The 20,622-nt window shown below is 49.0% G+C and overlaps 1 protein-coding gene across 1 annotated transcript in view; it reads left to right on the forward strand.

Annotated features, from left to right (window-relative positions):
- grm7 (glutamate metabotropic receptor 7) overlaps window positions 1-20,622 on the forward strand; it is a gene marked incomplete at both ends in the record, with an annotated part of 692,585 nt that overhangs the window by 569,222 nt on the left and 102,741 nt on the right. The gene's annotated exons all lie outside the window — the stretch shown is intronic.

Here is a 20,622-nt window from a genome sequence, read left to right on the forward strand (position 1 = left end):
TAACTATGTTTCAATATTTGTCATAAACGTTACCTTTTGTGGTAGAATGATCTCGAATAATAGCAGTTATTGGAATCATTCTCGAAGTCAACTTCCTTTCTGTTTAACTTTCTGTCTAAGTGCATGTCTATGGCTTGGGGGGGAAACATACACTTTAGAATCACCAGAAAGGCTTTCGAAATAGTGAAATGCCATGTTGGCCTCAATATTTTCAAAACTAATTATATGAAAAGGTTATGAAATCAACAAGAATGTGGTAAAATATGTAATAAAAACAGAGCTCAACGCAGACATTTGATCAGTAGAAATCCATTTGTTTCCCCCATACAAAGATGGCGCCGTTCTCGTGACGTCAGAGTGTAGCTGACGTTAGCTTGCTAAGCTATCAGATTCGCATGGTCTGTATAGCTGGCTAAAGCCAGCAGACTCGCATGGTCGAGCTGACGTTAGCTTGCTAAGCTATCAGATTTGCATGGTCTGTGTAGCTGGCTAAAGCTAGCAGACTCGCATGGTCGAGCTGACGTTAGCTTGCTAAGCTATCAGATTCGCATGGTCTGTGTAGCTGGTTAAAGCTAGCAGACTCACATGGTCGAGCTGACGTTAGCTTGCTAAGCTATCAGATTTGCATGGTCTGTGTAGCTGGCTAAAGCTAGCAGACTCGCATGGTCGAGCTGACGTTAGCTTGCTAAGCTATCAGATTTGCATGGTCTGTGTAGGCTAAAGCTAGCAGACTCGCATGGTCGAGCTGACGTTAGCTTGCTAAGCTATCAGATTCGCATGGTCTGTGTAGGCTAAAGCTAGCAGACTCGCATGGTCGAGCTGACGTTAGCTGGCTAAGCTAGCAGACTCGCATGGTTGAGCTGACGTATAGCTGACGTACGTTAGCTCGCGCTGTTATAAGTTAACGCTACTTTCCAGGCCGGGGGTTTTGACATTTTCAAACCGTGAAACCGGTTACCGGCACATGCCTAATGTGAATAGCATAATACATTATATTGTCAAGGACTTACCAAAGACGTGTGCGCACTTGACTAGTCACGCTGAATGAAGACACCATGGCGCCAAGTTTTTCTTTTAATGCCTCAAGTCCCGTGAGATCTTCTAGCTGGCCTCACGAGTTGCTTACGACCTACCCCCTCGAAGGGGAGGGGGGAGGGGAGGGGGGATTATCAGCACTACGTTGTAACCATGTAATTTCATTGTTGGGCATTTCAACATTGAAAAACAAGCATCTATACTAAATCGATTCAACAACAGTTTTTCAAATGTTGAAATGGTGTCTGTAATTTAGATATTGAATAAACATAGCTTTTTCAACCTCAACCAAAAATAACCAATCTGACCAAAATCCAACATTTAATTAATGTCTTTTGCTATCTGGGTAGGGTCGGCACCAAACCTGAGAACGGAGGGTGGGGTTGTGCGAACTGCAAAACAAGCCCCTCCATCAACGTTCTCTCTATCCACCCCTCCAAACGGCATTCTTGTCGCCATATGTGAAAATAATCCCACAGCGCACCTGCCGTCAACTGACGCTGGGCCGCAAGGAACAGTAGATAGTTGGCCCGGTCCCTCCCGCTGTGCGACGCACCCAAGGGCGGACCCCGACAGAAAGGGCTGGTTTGATACGGGAGAAGCTGTCATCAAACTGGTTGACACACCCCCCCGCCCCTGAACACCCCTCTAGCGCATGCTGAGGAGTTGTTCCGCAGCTAGACACGCAAGGCATGAGGACCCCTTGGGCTCCTACACGCCGAAGCCCTGCAGTGATATTGCTACCACCCAAATCACGCTCGCCTCTTCTTTGCAGACCACTGCCGCTCTCACGGGAGTGGGAGGCATCGGCGTGATACCCCGCCTGGCGAAGGTGAGGCCAGGGTAACCCTTGCTGTGCATTCAACAGAAGAGGCCTCGAGTCCCACTGCTGACCACTGTAGCTAGTGGCAGCTGTAACACCAGGCTCATCCATCACACAACGTGTGGTGCAGGAGCCACGCGACAGCACAACATTCTCACGGACAGACCCAGGCTCAGCCATCAACTGGGTGTCAGCCCCTGTCCCCATGAGAAGTGAAGAATGGGGCCGCATGCGCTTCAAAGAAGGTTCGCGGCCCGCAGCCAAAGGAAAACGATCAGAGCCCCGCTTCTGTGGGTACCAGAGAGAGGATTGAACAGGGAGCGGGCTGCTCGCGGCAAAGTGACAACGGCTTGTTTTATCCAAGCTGAATTCACCCAAAATGGCCAATCCCTCGGCCGCCAAGGCTGTCGGCCTTGTGGAACCCTGTTGACTCTCCGCCCAGGGCACCACTGGCGGGGGAAACATGGCCGCCTGTCGAGGGCCTCGCCACAGTCGTTGATGAGACCGTGCTCCCACCTCTGGCTGCACAGCGTGAGGCAGTGTAGGACCCAGATCAACAACTGCCTGCGCCTCCACAAAACGACCAAAAAGTCTTTCCGTGGAAAAAGGAGTCGTGAGGAGAGAAAACCTATCCTCTTCCCCAAGAGGAGAGTGCTCCAACCAAACATGCCTAACAACAAACGTTGATAGCATCCTAATCCTCCCCGCAGTTATAGCTTGCGACTGAGTCAAGATCTCTATAACACCACAAACATGCAACATGTTTACAATGTCGGCTGGATCCATAGCCCTACTACCCGACGCCAATGTGGATAGGAAACTAGCCAGCTGAGCCATAACACTGGCCGCCGCTACAAACCATCCTGCAGCAGTATACCACTCATCCGTCCATACTGCCACCCTCAGAGCCGATTCGCTCTCAAGCATCGGCCGGGTGGGACATCGTTCATCCCCGCCGGGGCACAGGAACAAAGCTACCTGACTACGTAGCCACGGTACACCCGGCCTGCACCCTGTTGTTAGCCCGTTTACCCATAAAAAAGGTAAATATGACTCAGCGAAACCCCCCACATTAGCAACCGACTGACCTTCATCAATGAAGCGGGCAAGAGGAGGGAAAAGCGGCAATGTCCCGCGGCGGGGATTATTAGAACAACAACCCATTTCAGCATCAACATTAGCATTAGCAGTAGCATTAGTAGCATTAGCGTTAGCGTGCTCCAGGATCGCCAGGAAATCGTCCACTGCAGTGGAACGTTCACCAAGCCACCCCGGCCCTGGCGCCGAAACATACTTCACAGCATTACCAATACCAACATTAATGCCTGATGACACAGGGCCTACCTTTGTACAAACCGGCTCGATAGCCAAACCTTGTACGCTGCCCCTTGGTCTGCTGCCGTCAGACGAGGAAACATCAACACAGGCCAGTACAGGTCGCTGAAACATGCCTCGAAGATGCCAGGGGTAAGCAAACCTCCGGTAAGCATTCAACATTACGCAATTTCTCTAATCTTTTCATAACAACTAGTTTACATTAAGGTGCACTGCGACCGTTATGATGGAAACGAAAATAGAGGAAGAGTGTTTGGTGACCATGCCTACTGTCTTATAGGCTACGCCTCCATAGGGGCGGGACCCGGCAGGTGTAGGTGTACTTGTTTTTCCGTTGATGGAGTACAATAGGTACATGAGATGAGGTATATCTCGATAGGCTTAAGAGCGGGACGCGATGGCCAAGTACGATAATATAACTTCCCTGTAATGAACTTTGAAAGCCAATCACCCAGAAACTACAATCAGAATTGACCAATCATCTGTTTTGAGCCCGCCCTCTGCTGCTTACGGGCTCAAGGGTCAGATTCAAGCCTATACTGAGCAGGGCAGGAGTTTATCTTGACGTTGGTACGAATATTTCCTAAAACTTTGATATTTTACAATTACAATTGTTTGTTTCAACAACACTAATTCATAAATTGTAATGATGCAGAGGGGCTGAATTGCTGAAATTGCAAGGCCAGCCTCAACTGAAGGAGAACCATAGGTGGTGTGGTAGGACTCCACATATCTGGACCCCTCCCTTGGGTTATTATACACCCCACACCATCTGGACCTCTCTTCATCCCCACCCAACACTATTTTAACCCCTCTTCAACCCCACCACACTCTATCTGAACCTCTCTTCATAACCACCCTACTCTATCTGAACCTCTCTTCATAACGAAAGGTTATCCTATAACCTAGTTATATGAATACTGGCAGAGCGTCTCGCTCTTTGCCATTATGAGATATCTCTTATCTCCTAGCACCTACTGTGCTCACGAACAAACAATTGCACTCACATGCACGTGGCCAGGCCACGCCCCCGGGTCCTACTATATGACACCGGACATGGTCACACTCTACCTTCCTCAGAAAAAGTTTCCAACACTGAAAACCCAACCAAGGGACCTCAGGGCGCTAAGAGCGAGACGCTCTGCCAGTATTCATATAACTAGGTTATAGGATAACCTTTCGTTATATTATCATACTGGTCATCGCGTCTCGCTCTTTGCCATTATGAGATATGGGACAGAGCAGACACGTGACCCGACAAGTGGCAGACGCGTGACCCGACAAGTGTACCCCCTGAGGGCCCGTAAGCCCCACTACCAGAGAGGAGGGGAGTCCCGTCCACCCGCCCGTCCTAACGAAGGGGGGGAGGCAGTCAACTCCACCAAAGTGCGAAAAAGGGGGAACCAGAGACCCCTGAAAAACGCACAGCACAGAACCACCTGGGAGACAGAACCCCCAGTCATGTCCATGAGGGAAAACTTAACAAAGGGACCCGGGGAGGACCAGGAGGCCGCAGCACAGATGTCCTCCACCGAGGCCCCCCCTAACAGGGCAGCAGCCAGAGGGGGGACCTGTCCAGCCAACGTGCAGCAAAAGGCAACGCCCCCGCAGAACCAATGTGACAGGTGCTGCTTGGACAGCGCCTCACCCGTGCAAGGGCCACGTAACAAACAAACAGTTGAACGGAAGCCCTGAGAGCCAGAGTCCTAGCGTGAGGAGGCGGACGAACGCCTGAACCACAATATCCCCGGAGCGAAAGAGCTCCGGATATTCTTTGGCACGAAGACTGGATTAGGCCTCAGAGTCGCACCGCTATCGGCCGAATAGACAGGCACTCAGGCTGCACCGAGAGAGCACCGAGAGAGCACACAGCTCACCCACGCGTTTAGCGGAGGTGATGGCCAAAAATACCGCTGTCTTTAAGACAGCAGATCCAAGAGGCTCAAACGGGGCCTCCGACAACCGGCCCAGGACCAGTTGGAGGTCCCACTCGGAGACAGAGAACGTTCCACAGGCTTGACACGGCGAGCGCCAAGCAGGAATGTTCCACGAGAGGGTGGCTGAACAATGTTCTGCCCCCACACTCGACCATATGCCACTCCCCAGCGTAAGCCGCGGTAGAGGAGAGAGCGCGCGCGTACCGGCTAGCGTCAACCACAGAATAGTCAAGACGCATCCCCACCAGATTCACACTGTCAGCAGCCAAGCCTAGAGGCTGCCCCAGAACAGGAGGCAGAACAGAGTTCCGCATGCCTGAGAGAGAGCCCGCAATGACCACGGAACAGGCCACGGCAGGGCCACCAAGAGCTGAATCAGGGCCGGGGACCACACAGCTGAGCCCCGGCCCGGCGCGACCAGGACCAAGTCCCGCGCTCCCGACGTACCCGCCCCAACAGCTGAGCTATCAGGTGTAAGGGGGGGAATGCGTACAGAATCCCGGACGGCCACGGAATCGGTCCCAGACCTGCCCGACTATGTCTGGACGTAGTTCCCACTCGTCAGGGTGAGGACCGCCCCGCAACATCACACCTGCACCCACATTCTCCCTGCCGGGGATGTGGAGAGCCCTCAGGCAGAGCAGATGGAGAACTGACATGGGAACCTTCAGCCGCTTCCACATGTCTCACACCGGGTACATTTCCATACTGGAAAAAACCCACCTCTGTATCCTCCTCATGAAGAGGAGGCAAAGAGGGACCCCAGCAGCAGGCGCATCACGGACAGCGCCATAACCGTCCTAGGACGGAATCTCCCGAGCGTGCCGAGAACCCAACCACTCGCCGCCGCTCCGAGAGGGATGCCCATATAGACCTTGAGCTTAGAAAAAGCCCAAGTACTCCACCCGTTGACTGGGAAGAGGAGAACTCTACTTCCAGTCTACAGCAAAACCCAGGCTGGTGAGACACCACCTGCCTGGTATGAGACCTGGCGATCTACCCTGACCGGCCAAAGGACCAGAATGTCTTCCAGGGCAGAATACAATTCGTAACCCCTGACGACGCAGAGGCCCCGGAGAGGGGAGCCCTGAGGAGGGAAAAAACGTCTCTCCTCCTCAAGGGGAGACTGATCCAACCAAAGATGTCTGTAAACAAGCGTTGACAGCATCCTAGCCCTCCCTGCGGTTATAGCTTGCGGCTAGGTCAAAAGCTAATAACCTCAAAACCTTGCGCGATGTTTTGACGTCGGCTGGCCCTAAGGCCCCACCACCGACACCATTTTTGACAGAAAAAACAGCAATTCGAACAATGTTGCTAGTCGCTGCTAATTCTATACCGCGGCGGTATAGGCTTTAACAGCACACCAGCCACCTGCCGGGCCGACTCGCCTCATGGCGTCGGCCGGGCGGGACACCGTTCCACCATGTCAGAGGCAAAGGACTGATGCCACCTGCTTCACAAGCACGGAGCACCAGTGGTGGCTGCAGACAAAAGACTACTACTAGTGAAGCACTGCCTCACTTGTAGGAATGCAGAAACCTCCACTGTGGTGTGCACCCATGAAGGGGTAAATGAATAAATTAACGACACCTCTACTAACACACTGCAGAATGGGCTAGCCCATACACACAATTGTTAAGGGGATGCAGACCAGAGAAAAACACCAGTCCCGCACATAATTCATAGATTCACAAAAAGCACACCAGCCCTGGGCCTCAGCCCATCCACCCATGAAAATGGTAAACAAGCCCCCGCTAAACCCCCAACATTAGACACCGATTGACCGTCAGCATGAATGGTTAAGAGGAGGGAAGACCTTTTAGTAAAGACAGCCCTCGGCGGGGAACAAAGAATGGAGACCCAGCATTGTAGCATTAGCATTAGCCGCGTGCACTAGGATAGTTGGGAAAACACCCAAAACAGAGTCATGACGACCATGTTTTCCCAAATATCCTGCCCCTCGCGCCAATACATCACACGGCTGTCTCACGGGACAACGAGCAGCATTACTCATGCTAGTATCAATGCCTGACAACGCAGGCCTACCTGTGTGCGATGTAGCTCGACTGCTAACTGTCGCGCTACGTCCCTCAGTCCGCTGTCACGAGATGAGGAAACCCAGGACAGGCCCGATGCGCTGGTACGATGTGCCGAGAAAATTCCAGGGGCTGGTGAACCTCCGGCGAAAACCCAACATTGTGTAATTTCTTCCTGCGTTTCATAACAACTAGTTCACGGAGTGCACTGCAGCGTCCGTGTTGGAAACAAAAAAGAGGAAGGTAGAGTGTGACCATGTCCGGTGTCATATAGTAGGACCCGGGGGCGTGGCCTGGTCACATGCATGTGAGTGCAATTGTTTGTTCGTGAGCACAGTAGGTGCTAGGAGATAAGATATATCTCATAATGGCAAAGAGCGAGACGCGATGACCAGTATGATAATATAACCACCCCACTCTATCTGAACCTCTCTTCATAACCACCCCACTCTATTTAATAATAATAATAGATTTCATTTTTATAGCACACTTTAAACTCAAGTCAAGTCAAGTCAAGAGTTTTATTTGTCACGGCATACAAGTATACAATGAAATGCGGGTGGTCTTGCCCGCAACAATGTGCAATACAGTGGTACAACATATAATAGAATCCAATAAAAACAACATTGTGCAATAAACAGGTAACAGGTAACATGGTGTGACATCTCGGTATCTGTACATAGTTATTTACAGAGCATATAGGACATGCTAGGTAGCTTTGGTAGTGCAATACACTGTTACTGTTGTTATACTAATTTAAAGTGGCCTTTCCTTTTGGCCATAAGTGGGTGTTTGCGGCATGAGTGTGTGCCCGCTCATGTTAAAGTGTTAAAGTGGCTGCTCGTGTGTGTGCTTGTGTGTGGATAGTTCAGTGTTCTGTGGCACTCAATGTTCATTGTTCAAGGCTCTGATGGCCTGGGGGAAGAAGCTGAGCCTAAGCCTCTCTGTCCTAGTAGCTGGGGTTCTCAGGCGTCTGCCTGACCTCAGCAGCTGGAACAGGCTGTTATTGGGGTGGTGGGGGTCTTTCATTATTCTGCAGGCTCTGGATTTGCACCTCTTGTTGTATAGAACCTGCAGGGGAGGTAGTGCAATACCCGTGGTACGCTCGGCTGAGCGCACCACTCTCTGTAGGGCCTTCTTGTCCTGTGCCGTGCTGTTTCCATACCAGGCAGTGATGTTTCCGGTCAAGATGCTCTCTACAGCTCCTGAGTAGAAGGACTGGAGTATCTTCCCCGATACTCTGAACTTCCTTAACTGTCTCAGGTGGTAGAGGCGCTGCTTCGCCTTCTTTACTACTGTGTCTATGTGTGTTGACCATGTCAGATCTTCTGAGATGTGGACCCCCAGGTACTTAAAGCTGCTCACCCTGTCCACGGTAGCCCCGTTAATCATCAGTGGTGTGTGTGTCTCCTGCTGTCCTCTCCTATAATCCACGATCAGCTCCTTGGTTTTACCAATGTTCAGGAGCAGGCTGTTGTCCTGGCACCAGCGTTCCAGTACCTCAACCTCCTCCTGGTAGGCCTTCTCGTCGTTGTCCGAGATCCGCCCCACCACCACCGTGTCGTCTGCGAACTTCACTATGGAGTTGGAGCTGAACTTGGCCACACAGTCGTGTGTGTATAGTGAGTACAGCAGGGGGCTCAGAACACAGCCCTGGGGGGACCCGATGCTCAGGGTGATGGTGTTGGAGGTCTGACCCCCCACCCTGACCGCCTGGGGTCTTTCACTCAGAAAGTCCAGTACCCAGGCGCTCAGGGCGGAGCTCAGACCCAGCTCGATCAGCTTGTCCACCAGTCTGGTGGGGACTATGGTGTTGAACGCTGAGCTGTAGTCAATGAACAACAGTCTCACATAGCCCCCCTCCTGACGGTCCAGGTGAGAGAGGGTGCTGTGCAGTACTTGGGAGACCGCATCGTCAGTGGACCTGTTTGGCCTGTATGCAAATTGCATAGGGTCCATATCGCTGGGGAGGGAGGCACAAATGTGATCCTTGACCAGCCTCTCGAAACATTTCATGGCCACAGAGGTGAGTGCCACCGGTCTGTAGTCATTGAGACCTGCTGGGGAGGGTTTCTTTGGTACCGGGATAATGGTAGACATCTTGAAGCAGGCAGGGACCACTGACTCCTTCAGGGATCGATTAAATATGGTGGTGAACACAGGGGCTAGCTGGTTAGCACAGGACTTGAGTATGCGTCCTGTTATTCCATCTGGGCCAGCCGCCTTCCTGGTGTTCACCTGCATAAATGCTCTTCTCACACTGTGTACCGTCAATGAGAGAGCGTCCCCGCCCCCCCGCGGATGCCCCCCCCCCCCTCCACAACAGCCGGCGCACCAGTGACGTCACTAGCCGTTGGGCTAGCAGTGCCACTGTTTGCACCAAACCGCACGTAGAAGGTGTTGAGCTGGTCCGCAAGGGAGGCGTCGTCGCTCCCCATTGAGGGGGCGCTGACTTTGTAGTCAGTTATAGCCCTCAGTCCTTGCCATAAGCCTCTTGTGTCATTCTGTGCCATTTGTGCCTCCATCTTGTCGGCATACGTCCTCTTAGCAAGTTTAACAGCCTTGCGCAGAGTGTAGACTGTTATCTTGTACTCTTCCATGTTTCCTGACTCTCTGCCCAGGTTATAAGCAGTGGTGCGAGAGTTCAGGGCTGCTCTGATAGTACTGTCCACCCATGGTTTCTGGTTTGGGAACACCCTCGCCTTTTTTGTGGCGACAATACTATCAGCCAGCGTTGTTATGAATGACACCACAGCGTCTGTGAACTCGCTGACGTCACTGGTGCTCCTCTCGAACATTCCCCAGTCGGCGACGTCTAGTGCGTCCTGAAGCGTGGCCTCTGATTGGTCGTCCCATTTTTTAACCTCACGTGACACGACGGCGTCACATGATCTCTGTTTGTAAGCGAGGACCAGCAAGATGGCGGCATGATCCGACGTGTTCGTTGCTCCCGCTAATGGTGGGGCCGGTACAGCCTTGTATCCGGCTCTGAACAGGGTGTAGCAGTGGTCGAGTGTATTTCCTCCCCTTGTGGAGCAGACGATGTGCTGAAAGAAAGACGGCATGACTTTTTTCAGATTCGCCTGATTGAAATCCCCGTCTCCCGCTTCTTTGTCTCTTCTGATCTCCATTGGCCATTCTTGGCATGATAAAGTGTCTCTAAACTCCTCTTTGAGTCCGGAGTTTAGGTCAATAAGTGACAAGCGGTCGTATGACGTCCCCGCCAGTGATGCTTTGATAAAAAAAGTAGTAAAAACAAACATAATAACTAAAAATGTGCACATTCGTTGCTGAGCAAAACCCACAGCGACTGACTCGGGTCGCGCCATGATCATTCTCATGATCAACTCAGTGAGCTCTCAAGGTGCTTAACACAATTAAAAATAGAATAAAAAGGTTTAAAACAAGAAAACATTCAAATGAATAAAAATAAAAAGATAAGAATAAAAAAGTTGGTAACACTTTATTATAACACTCAGTTATAAGACCTTTATAAGATATTTGTAGATAATGAACTAATCATGAACAAATCATTTATATACATTCGTAAATTATTATTAAATAATTATTTTTTATCCACTTTTTCTCCTCTTTTTCTATTTTTCTCCCATCCCAATTTCGCTGTGCCAATTCTCCCCTCCCCTGTCATGACCGTTGCTCGCATATGCCCCCCACTGGCCGGTTGTAGGGAGGATAGAAGCCTTGCATCACGTGTCCCCTCCGATACACGAGGAGACCTGTAGGAGTCGCTGTCCACAACGTCCAGATTACCACCCATCGACTTCCACCCGCTAACTCTGCCAATTGAGTTAGTCTAACGGCCGGCCCAAGCCGGAGGCAATGCCGACAGCCGGATTCGAACCCGGTGTCTCTTGCGTTGGTGACGAGCGCAATGTCCGCTGCGCCACCCAGCCGCCCTATTATTAAATAATTTATAACTATATTTGTATAACATTAAAAAATTTGTTCTACATTATTTATAACTAGGGGTGTCCGATATTATCGGCCTACCGATATTGGCATAAAAATGTGATATCGGAAAATATCGGTATCGGTTTTCAATTTTTTTTTTTTTTTTTTTTTTTTTTACCTTTATTTACCCAGGCAAGCAAGTAAGAACAAATTATAATTGTATTTATTGTCAAAGTATGCATAATGTTGTGTTAATTACACGACAAGAGATATGTAATGTTAATTACCTGAAATTATTCTGTTTTTTGGGGGGGGAAACCCTGCATAAATCGGTATCGGTTGATATCGGTATCGGAAATTAAGAGTTGGACAATATCGGTATATCGGTATCGGTAAAAAAGACAATATCGAGCATCCCTATTTATAACTCATTATCAACATTGTTTGTACTTGATTTTGTTCATCATTAAATAATGTTGTTTAATGTGTAGTAACACATTTGTAGATGCTTTGAAAAATGGATATGAAAAAACGACTATACTGTACCTCCATTTATTTGTTCATGTTCAACAAATGATTTGTTAAGACATTCATAAAATATCTATAAATCATTTGCAGATGCTATTGTGTGCCCTAATCTAATGTGAAGCCTATTCATCATTAACAAATGTCTAATAGTTTGTTTATTTGTGGACTTTTATGAATACACACGAAGCAATTACCAGACTTGTCTTTTCATGTTTAACAAATGATTTGTTAAGACATTCATAAAACATCTATAAATCATTTGCAGATGCTATTGTGTGCTCTAATCTGAAGTGAAACAAACACATAATTCAAATGTAACGTTAGCGCCCACCACATCAAGTACGTTTACACAACATAATAAGAGTTGTAGGTCGGAAATGATGGAATAGATTTACCAACAAAAAAGATGTTTAGCCTGCTCATACCTTAAAGGCGTGGTGCAGCACGAATAACTTGGCTCTGCTAATGTATCGTGCTTCCATTCAACAGACGGTAACACACTCGTGTGATACTTCCTCTACATACTCTGTCAATACCTGGCAAGGGTACTCCTCGGTCCTAGTGCCCCCACGTTACACTATATGTTATGCACCTGTATTTTATATTCCACCCGGAGCCTATTTTTTGAAAATCTGCCTAAAATACATACCTAAGTAAATGGAATATTGCTCCACTTCTACAAGGGCTATTTGCATATTCAGTGAATGTATTCCCAGTAGGGATGCTCGATATTGGCTTTTTTACCGATACTGTAACTGAGGGGTACAATTCCCTGACTGTATTAATCAAGTATTAGTATCATTAAACTACTACCATGTATGTACATTACTGGCCTTACTGTACACAAGTATATTAGATGACAACACTTCCACAATGAAACGGTTTCCACACAAATACTTGTTTAGAATATTTATTACATAAAGAATATTATATTACATTACTTTGGTGCGCTTATAAGGCAAAGAATGTACGTAAGTAAATCAATATGGAATGGATCTGGTATTCTGGGGAGGGGGGGTGTACTACCGGTTGTAAGCCAGCAGGGGGAGGCAATGCTCTATGAAAGTCAATGGTCCACGGAGGCGATCTTACTCCCTGGAGCAGCGGGGAAAGGCAGCCTGGTCCCAGGGTGCGCGCCGCGTAGGTGAAAGCCGTGGAGCCTCTGGTACGACAGAGACGGGCTCGAGTGATGGTCTCACGGGCAGGTGTAGATCCCACAGTAGCAGTGGGGTAGGCGGTTCTCTGCTCCAGCAGCTTGGTCAAAGCAATGAAGAATAATAATCCTTGCCGGAAAGTGGCTCTGCTGGTCCGGTGTAGGTATCCTCCGGTGCGCGGTAGTGCACGGTTGAACTTGTGCACGGTCCCGGCCGCCCCGTCAAGGAGTCGCTTGGGGTGCTGGGTTCGATGTCAGCTACGTCTGGAGCGCAGCTGAGGGGGGTGGGGTTCCGAACTCCCTCTGGTACCCACGGTTCTCTCACGGGCCTCTCGCTTAATGTCAATAGCCTCTGCTGTACGGGGGAGAGGCCGGTGTCGCTCGCCTCTGTGTGTAGGCAGCTTGTAGACGTGGGTTGACTGTCAAGTCCGTAGAGGGGGCCTTGGAGCGTCCATCCCAGTCGGGTCTGAACCGCGACCGGGCATCCTTTGGGTCCGACGTGGGCCGCCTCAATTGGGAGAATGAGGTCCGCGTGGTCGGAGCCGATGAGCAGGGTCGGTGTGGCGCCGTCGATAAGCGGTATAGGTAGTTGACGTAGGTGCCCATACTTAGCCATCAGCTGTGGGATGGGGTAGGTGTACTGAGACAGGCCTATGTCGTGGCTGGTGAAGACGTTACTTATACTATACTGCTTCTCGGGCTTGTCCACCGCTGCTATCTCGAAGGAGACCTTTTCACCCTTTATGGTCTTCTGGTCCCTTCTGATGGTGCGTATGGTCATCGTATCTTTGACACCTCGCAGGCCCAACTGGGCTGCTGCGGAAGCGAGGAGGAGAGTCTTTTCGGACCCATTGTCCAGGACGGCGTAAGTGTCCAGGACCTTGTCCTCGTGGCTCAGGAGCACTCTGACCACTTTGAGGAGCACACGGGGGGTCCCGCTGTGCTGGTCAATGTGGAGCACTCCTGTGGGTGGTGACGTAGACTCTATATGGTACGAGTCGCACCTTGACTCCCAGTGTCTGCCGTAGCAGTCGGGACACCAGGGAGCGGTCTGGTGGAACTTTGGTTCTGGTGCCACCGCCTCGGCATGGTACATTACCGCGACGGGCCCACTCGGTTGTCCTGGCTGACGCTTGTTGATGTCATGCAGGACCTCCAGGTGGGTGCCACCGCACCTGCTGCACTTCTTTTTCAAGCGGCACTCAGCTGCTAGGTGGCTGCGCGCGCAGCGGAAGCAGCGGCGGTGGTCCTTGACCCACTGGCTCACATCATCCGTGGTCAGCTTCTTGAAATCTTCGCACTGATAGAGCCGATGTTCTCCCTCACAGTACTGGCACTCAATCTTCCACTGGTCCTCTTTCGTCGAGGGGGTGTTGTGGTTCTGGTGCTGCGGTACTGATTCGGCTTGGTGCATAACAGTCACCGATCTTCGGCCATCGTTTACTCTCCTAGGTCCCTCTCTGGAGCTTGGTGTGCTCCGCACGAACGTATCCAATCGTAGGCTGCTGACTTCTCTCGCCAGGAAGTCGGCCAAGTCTAGGAGGGATGGTTCTGGACCGTTAGGATCACGGTGGTCTCTTTGCCGCCTGAAGCGCTCCTGTCTGGCGGGCGGCAGCTTCTCTAAAATCCTCTCGACGTTAGAGTTGGCGTATAGCTCGTGCATACCCTTTTCTCGTTGCGCTCCCAGCATCCCTACCAGGGACTGTACTTTTATAGACAGGTCGTCTAGTGAGCGATTGTCTGTTGCTGGGGGTAAGCGGTCAATATGCCTTATCTCTTCTATTACGTAATCCCATATACGTCCATATCTCTCGTCCAGCGCTGCTAGAGCCGCGGTGTATGGGGTCGTAGAGGTGGCATAGGCTAGCGCTATATTGTGCGCCCGGGGCACTTTCAGGTGCTGCAGTAATATTGCATACTTGTGGCGTTCATCAGCGACATCCACCATCATTGTCTCTAAGCACATCCGGAGCTCCGTATACTGTGCTCGATTCTCATGGGTGAAGTCTGGAAACGTCGGTGTGCCAATGTATGATGCCATGGATGACTGGCACATCGGTGAGCGTTGGGGGAGAGGCCTCCTAGGCGAGTCTCCTCTTGCGTGTCGTCTTGGGCTGGTACTTGGTGGGTACCGAAGGTCGGGTACCCAGGTGCTGTTCCTCGGGGCTGACGGTGCGTCAAACTCACCCGTGAGTTGAGTCGGGGGTTTGTAGCGCAGGGCCTCGGGGCTGACTTCTGGGCTGTACTGGACCTCCTGGTCCTGAGTACGTTGCTGCTGGTCGGGGCTGTACTGGGCCTCCAGGGCCAGAGCACGTTGCTGCTGGTCGGCTTGACACTCCTCCTCCTCCTCCTCTCCCTCTGCTAGGACCTGGAGTCTTCTGTTCAGTCTCTCGGCGTGGTCCGGTTCTTCCCGGTTGCTAGGTCTCGTATGGACCGGCCGGGGAGGGGGTTCCGAGACGTGGACAGGATCCTCCTGTTGGCGGGGTCCCGGGTCGCTTCGTCGGGTAGGGGAATGTGTCCTAGACCCATGTCTTGACGATCTCTGAGAGCTCCGTGCGGAGTGAGGGGGTGTCGCCATGGCAACCAGTTTGTCCATCAGCTCCGCCTGCAGCCGGTCACGCTCTGCCTCGCGCCGGGCATGGGCTGCGTCGCGCGCGGCTTCGCGCTGGGCATTGGCGATGTCGCGCTGCGCATTGGCGCTGGCCTGGGCAGCGTCGCGCTGTGCGTTGGCGACGTCGCGCTGGGCATTGGCGCTGGCATGGGCGGCGTGGAGCTGTGCATTTGCGACGTCGGCGCGGCTTCTCTCGATGTTCTCTTCTGTCTGGAGGCGTCTGGTCTCCAGTCTTATTCGGTCGTCTTCACTCCTTTGTTGCGCCTGGAAGCGCTCTCGCTCGCCTGCAAAATGTTCGCGCTCGCACGTCTGTTGCGCTTGAAGTCGATCGCGTTCGGTGGAGGCTGCCAGGGTGGCGATGAGTGCCTGCGCCAGCATCTTGTCCGCCTCGCTGGGGGAAGACGCCATTCGGGGCGATCGGCTCCCGGCAGTACTTGTTGGAGATCCGTTCTCCTGTTGCGTACCGAGGAGATCCTTCTCCTGGGTGCGCGTCTCTTTAGGGTTGTCTTCCTCCCGGAGCTGATCGGGGACTATTTCTTCGGTATTGTCTGGGGGTAAAGTCGTGTCAGTTCCCTCCTGGTCCCCACCGTGAGCTTGGTCAGTTACATTAGAACCCACTAGGGCCTCTGTTGGCGGGGTAGCCTGGTTGTTAGGGTCGGACATAATTTTACTTTCTACTTTTTCCGCGTTTAACTTCCCTTTAAAGCTAGGTATTGGACTGACAGCGTATGCCTCTAGATAGGGAGGTGGCTGCCGTCTGCGCTGCGGGCGATCTAGCTTAGGAGAACCGTTTGTGGAGTGTTCGTCATCGGCCATGTCAATATTAATATTATATTAATATTACGCTAATTATTATCCGGGGCTCGAAGGACCAATTGTAACTGAGGGGTACAATTCCCTGACTGTATTAATCAAGTATTAGTATCATTAAACTACTACCGTGTATGTACATTACTGGCCTTACTGTACACAAGTATATTAGATGACAACACTTCCACAATGAAACGGTTTCCACACAAATACTCGTTTAGAATATTTATTACATAAAGAATATTATATTACATTACTTTGGTGCGCTTATAAGGCAAAGAATGTACGTAAGTAAATCAATATGGAATGTTAGGAATTAGATCTGGTATTCTGGGGAGGGGGGGTGTACTACCGGTTGTAAGCCAGCAGGGGGAGGCAATGCTCTATGAAAGTCAATGGTCCACGGAGGCGATCTTACTCCCTGGAGCAGCGGGGAAAGGCAGCCTGGTCCCAGGGTGCGCGCCGCGTAGGTGAAAGCCGTGGAGCCTCTGGTACGACAGAGACGGGCTCGAGTGATGGTCTCACGGGCAGGTGTAGATCCCACAGTAGCAGTGGGGTAGGCGGTTCTCTGCTCCAGCAGCTTGGTCAAAGCAATGAAGAATAATAATCCTTGCCGGAAAGTGGCTCTGCTGGTCCGGTGTAGGTATCCTCCGGTGCGCGGTAGTGCACGGTTGAACTTGACGTTACTATCCTATTAGTACGCGGCAATAAATGCTCTATGTAGACGCACAATTACCCACTTCACGTGGTCTTTGACTCGTAATGAAGGTTTACTAATAAATAGCGAACGATACGTTAAACAAACGTATTAGGATAACACGAGACTCTATCTTGGGGCGATGCGAGCCCTACTCTGCCCACGTTGCGTAGTGGGGAGAGACGTCACTTGGATAACTGGAACTGAACGAGACTGAACGGGACAAGGGACTAAGAGGAGTTCTACATTTCTTGCGCCCTATTTATGTGCACGGTGAACAAATAGTACCATTCGTATTTCGGTAGCCGTATTCCTACGCGGAACCGGGGCTAGTTGGGACATGTTCGTCGGCACCTTTCAAGTCGGGTCTAGGGGTGTAAGTCACTGGCGCCTAGGGGATCGCTTCCAATAGGAGAACGAATATTATGGTCTGTCCTGTACCAGGTAAAGGGATATTCCGTATATATGTACAAAGAATATACAAGGGATATCAAACGATATACAAATATTATACATGGGATCTCAGGCAATAAATATATATATTCGGTTTAATCTGACCCTTTGTAACAGATACCGATATACCGATATTGTCCAACTCTTAATTTCCGATACCGATATCAACCGATACCGATATATGCAGGGTTTCCCCCCCCAAAAAATGGAATAATTTCAGGTAATAATAATAATAATAATAATGGATTGGATTTATATAGCGCTCTTCATGTTCACGAGGACCACAGAGCGCGTACAGAGTCCATTATTCGTTCATACACAGTCATCCCGGTGGTGGTAAGCTACAATTGCAGCCAGATCTGCCCTGAGGCAGACTCACGGCAGACTTAACATTACATATCTCTTGTTCAAGTTTCAAGTTCAAGTTTCTTTATTAGTTGACATGCAAAGATACAGAATACCTTCACATGGAATGCTTTTTTCTGTTATGCTCCTATGAGGATCATAGGACGCTTGGATCATACACATACAGCTCATTACAGTAATATTCCACAATTATTACATTTTAGATAGTAATAATGGTACAGAGCCTTGAGACAAACATATGCATATTCACCACCGCAAACAGACTGGCAGCCGTCATAGGCAGCGCCATTTACGGAAGGAGGGGGGAGTGGGTTGGGGTTGTTACAGGGCTGTAGGGGGGGGGGGGAGTGATCCCTCACACGAGGCAGCCGACAGTGCAGCGCCAATGCAGAGGAAGGGGGGGGGGGAGGTGGGGGGGAGTGCACAAGCCAAGTCTTATCTCCCAGAGGGCCTTCGACTCCAGCAGCTCCCTGTTTCGACCTTGGTCCAGGAATTTGTTTTGGCTGACTGACTGGCCCATTTATCCCAGCCACGTCACTTAAAATTTGATTTGAATAGAGTGAAATATAACTCTATTGATTTGAGTGGAGTGAGTTTTAACAACTCCGTCCAAATGACTGAATGCATTATTAGTCCAAGTGTCCAAGTGTCTTATCAGTTCATTTTGGTAGATCCTGTGCGCGGTAAACAGATCCAAAATCTTCTTATTGCAGTCCAAAAGCTTCGATAATCCAAAAATGACCACGTCTTCAAGTTGGTAGCCTGATTATGATGTCCCAATAGGCAGAGAGGGTTAGCCTTATTCTGCTTCTTGAAGAAAATATGCAATCCACTGATTAGATCCATTTAGAGTTGATTTGAGTATAGTCCGGCCACCGGCACGAAGCAGAGCATAGCAGCGTCGGGCTCCAAGGAGCAGTAGAGGCGGCGGTAGGAACGGCCTTGAAGGCCTAGGGAGAGAGGAAAGAAATGCGACTTATCCGATAACGATATTTTCCGATATCACATTTTAACCCTTTTCTCGCCAATGCCGTGTTACCACTTCATTCCTCGCCATGCGCAATCTGCCAACAGTCATCCCGGTGGTGGTAAGCTACAATTGCAGCCAGAGCTGCCCTGAGGCAGACTCAAGGCAGACTTAACATTACATATCTCTTGTTGTGGAATTAACACAACATTATGCATACTTTTGACAATAAATAAAATCTGAATTTGTTCTTACTTGCTTGCCTGGGTAAATAAAGGTTATAGAAATGTAAAAAATAATAATAATAGTTAATTTTTTTTTTAAACCGATACCGATATTTTCCGATATCACATTTTAACCCTTTTCTCACCAATGCCGTGTTACCACGTCATTCCTCGCCATGCGCAATCTGCCAATGACGTTTTACAGCGTCTTTGAGATCAATATTTCAAATTTCTGTCATGGTATTCATATTTCACCCACGGATCCTTGACGGGTGCTGTAGGACTCCGCTCAACTCTCCAACGCTTCAACACCGCCACCTGGTGGCCGATCGGCGAGTTGCAACCGGATGTCGATAATTGTGACGCCGGTATGGCTCCCTATTCGGTCCATCTGGACACACTGGATAATCGATCCGTTGCCATAACTCGATAAACAACATTATTTGGACGTATATAGTATTATACAACCCGGAAATGGTTCGCCTAGATCAACATCTCATAATAGAGATCTTTTTGCTCCAGTATCATCCCCCATCGCTACGAGGAAGCTGCGGTGAGTTTCAGCGTTTTTGATTATTATTATCCATACAAACTGCTATGATCAATATATCATCCATACTACATGAAACATTTAACGTCGGTCATTGCATTATAAAGGACCCCCCCCCCCTCCGGTCACCAGCAGATGATGAGTCATGACGTTTAGGACCTTGTACAATTGAACATTTTAATCTGGCGTCAATCGCTATCAAACTGCATTTGATGATCTAATATATGCATAAATGGCTATAACTCACGTTTTATGAAATACTGCAGAAAACAATAAAAACATATTTATACTCTAGACCGTATTTTCGTATGAATATATGAATGAAAACGTTAAACGTTCCTACACCCTGAACGATAGCTAATCGATGTTGAATGGGCCATAGTAATGTCAATTTAGCAATACAATTTAAAAAGTTATAGCCCTGCAAAGTATGTGAACATCTCCATAGACAAATAGAGCTGGCAGACTGGCTACAAGGATGGATATAAGCGTGGCAGAGAAAGGGTTAATGTCGATATCGGCCGATAATATCGGTAGGCCGATAATATCGGACATCCCTAATTCCCAGTGTCAGAAATACTGAGTCTATTACTAGGCTTGCTTAAATTGTGATGAAACAAAGGAGAATATGAATTCTAATTTTTCTTTGCATCTTTTACAGTGAATAACACCAGGCTAATAATGACCAAACATAAAAAATTATTATCTCGTTCAGTACCTTCTTGAGATCATGTGTACAAAAAATCTAAGGAAATTAATAAAGGGAAGATGATTAAACAGAAGTTTCTGTAGATACAGTACTGAATTCTCCCATCCGGACCAAGGCAATTTGAAATATTATTATAGAATATAGAATAGCAGGCTTATAAATTACCTTATTATAGCCAATTTGCACATTTATATATATATATATATATATATATATATATATATATATATATATATATATATATATATATATATATATATATATATATATATATATATATATATATATATATATATATATATATATATATATATATATATATATATATATATATATATATTAGGGCTGTCAGTTTATCGCGTTAATTAGATCAATTAATTACACAGCAAATTATCGCGTTATGAAAATTAACTCAAAATTAATTACAAAAAAAATATATATATATAATTTTTTTTTTTATAATTCTTTTGTATCTC

This window comes from Notolepis coatsorum (genome assembly GCF_963971535.1).
Source record: "Notolepis coatsorum genome assembly, chromosome: 6".
Lineage (NCBI taxonomy): Eukaryota > Metazoa > Chordata > Actinopteri > Aulopiformes > Paralepididae > Notolepis > Notolepis coatsorum.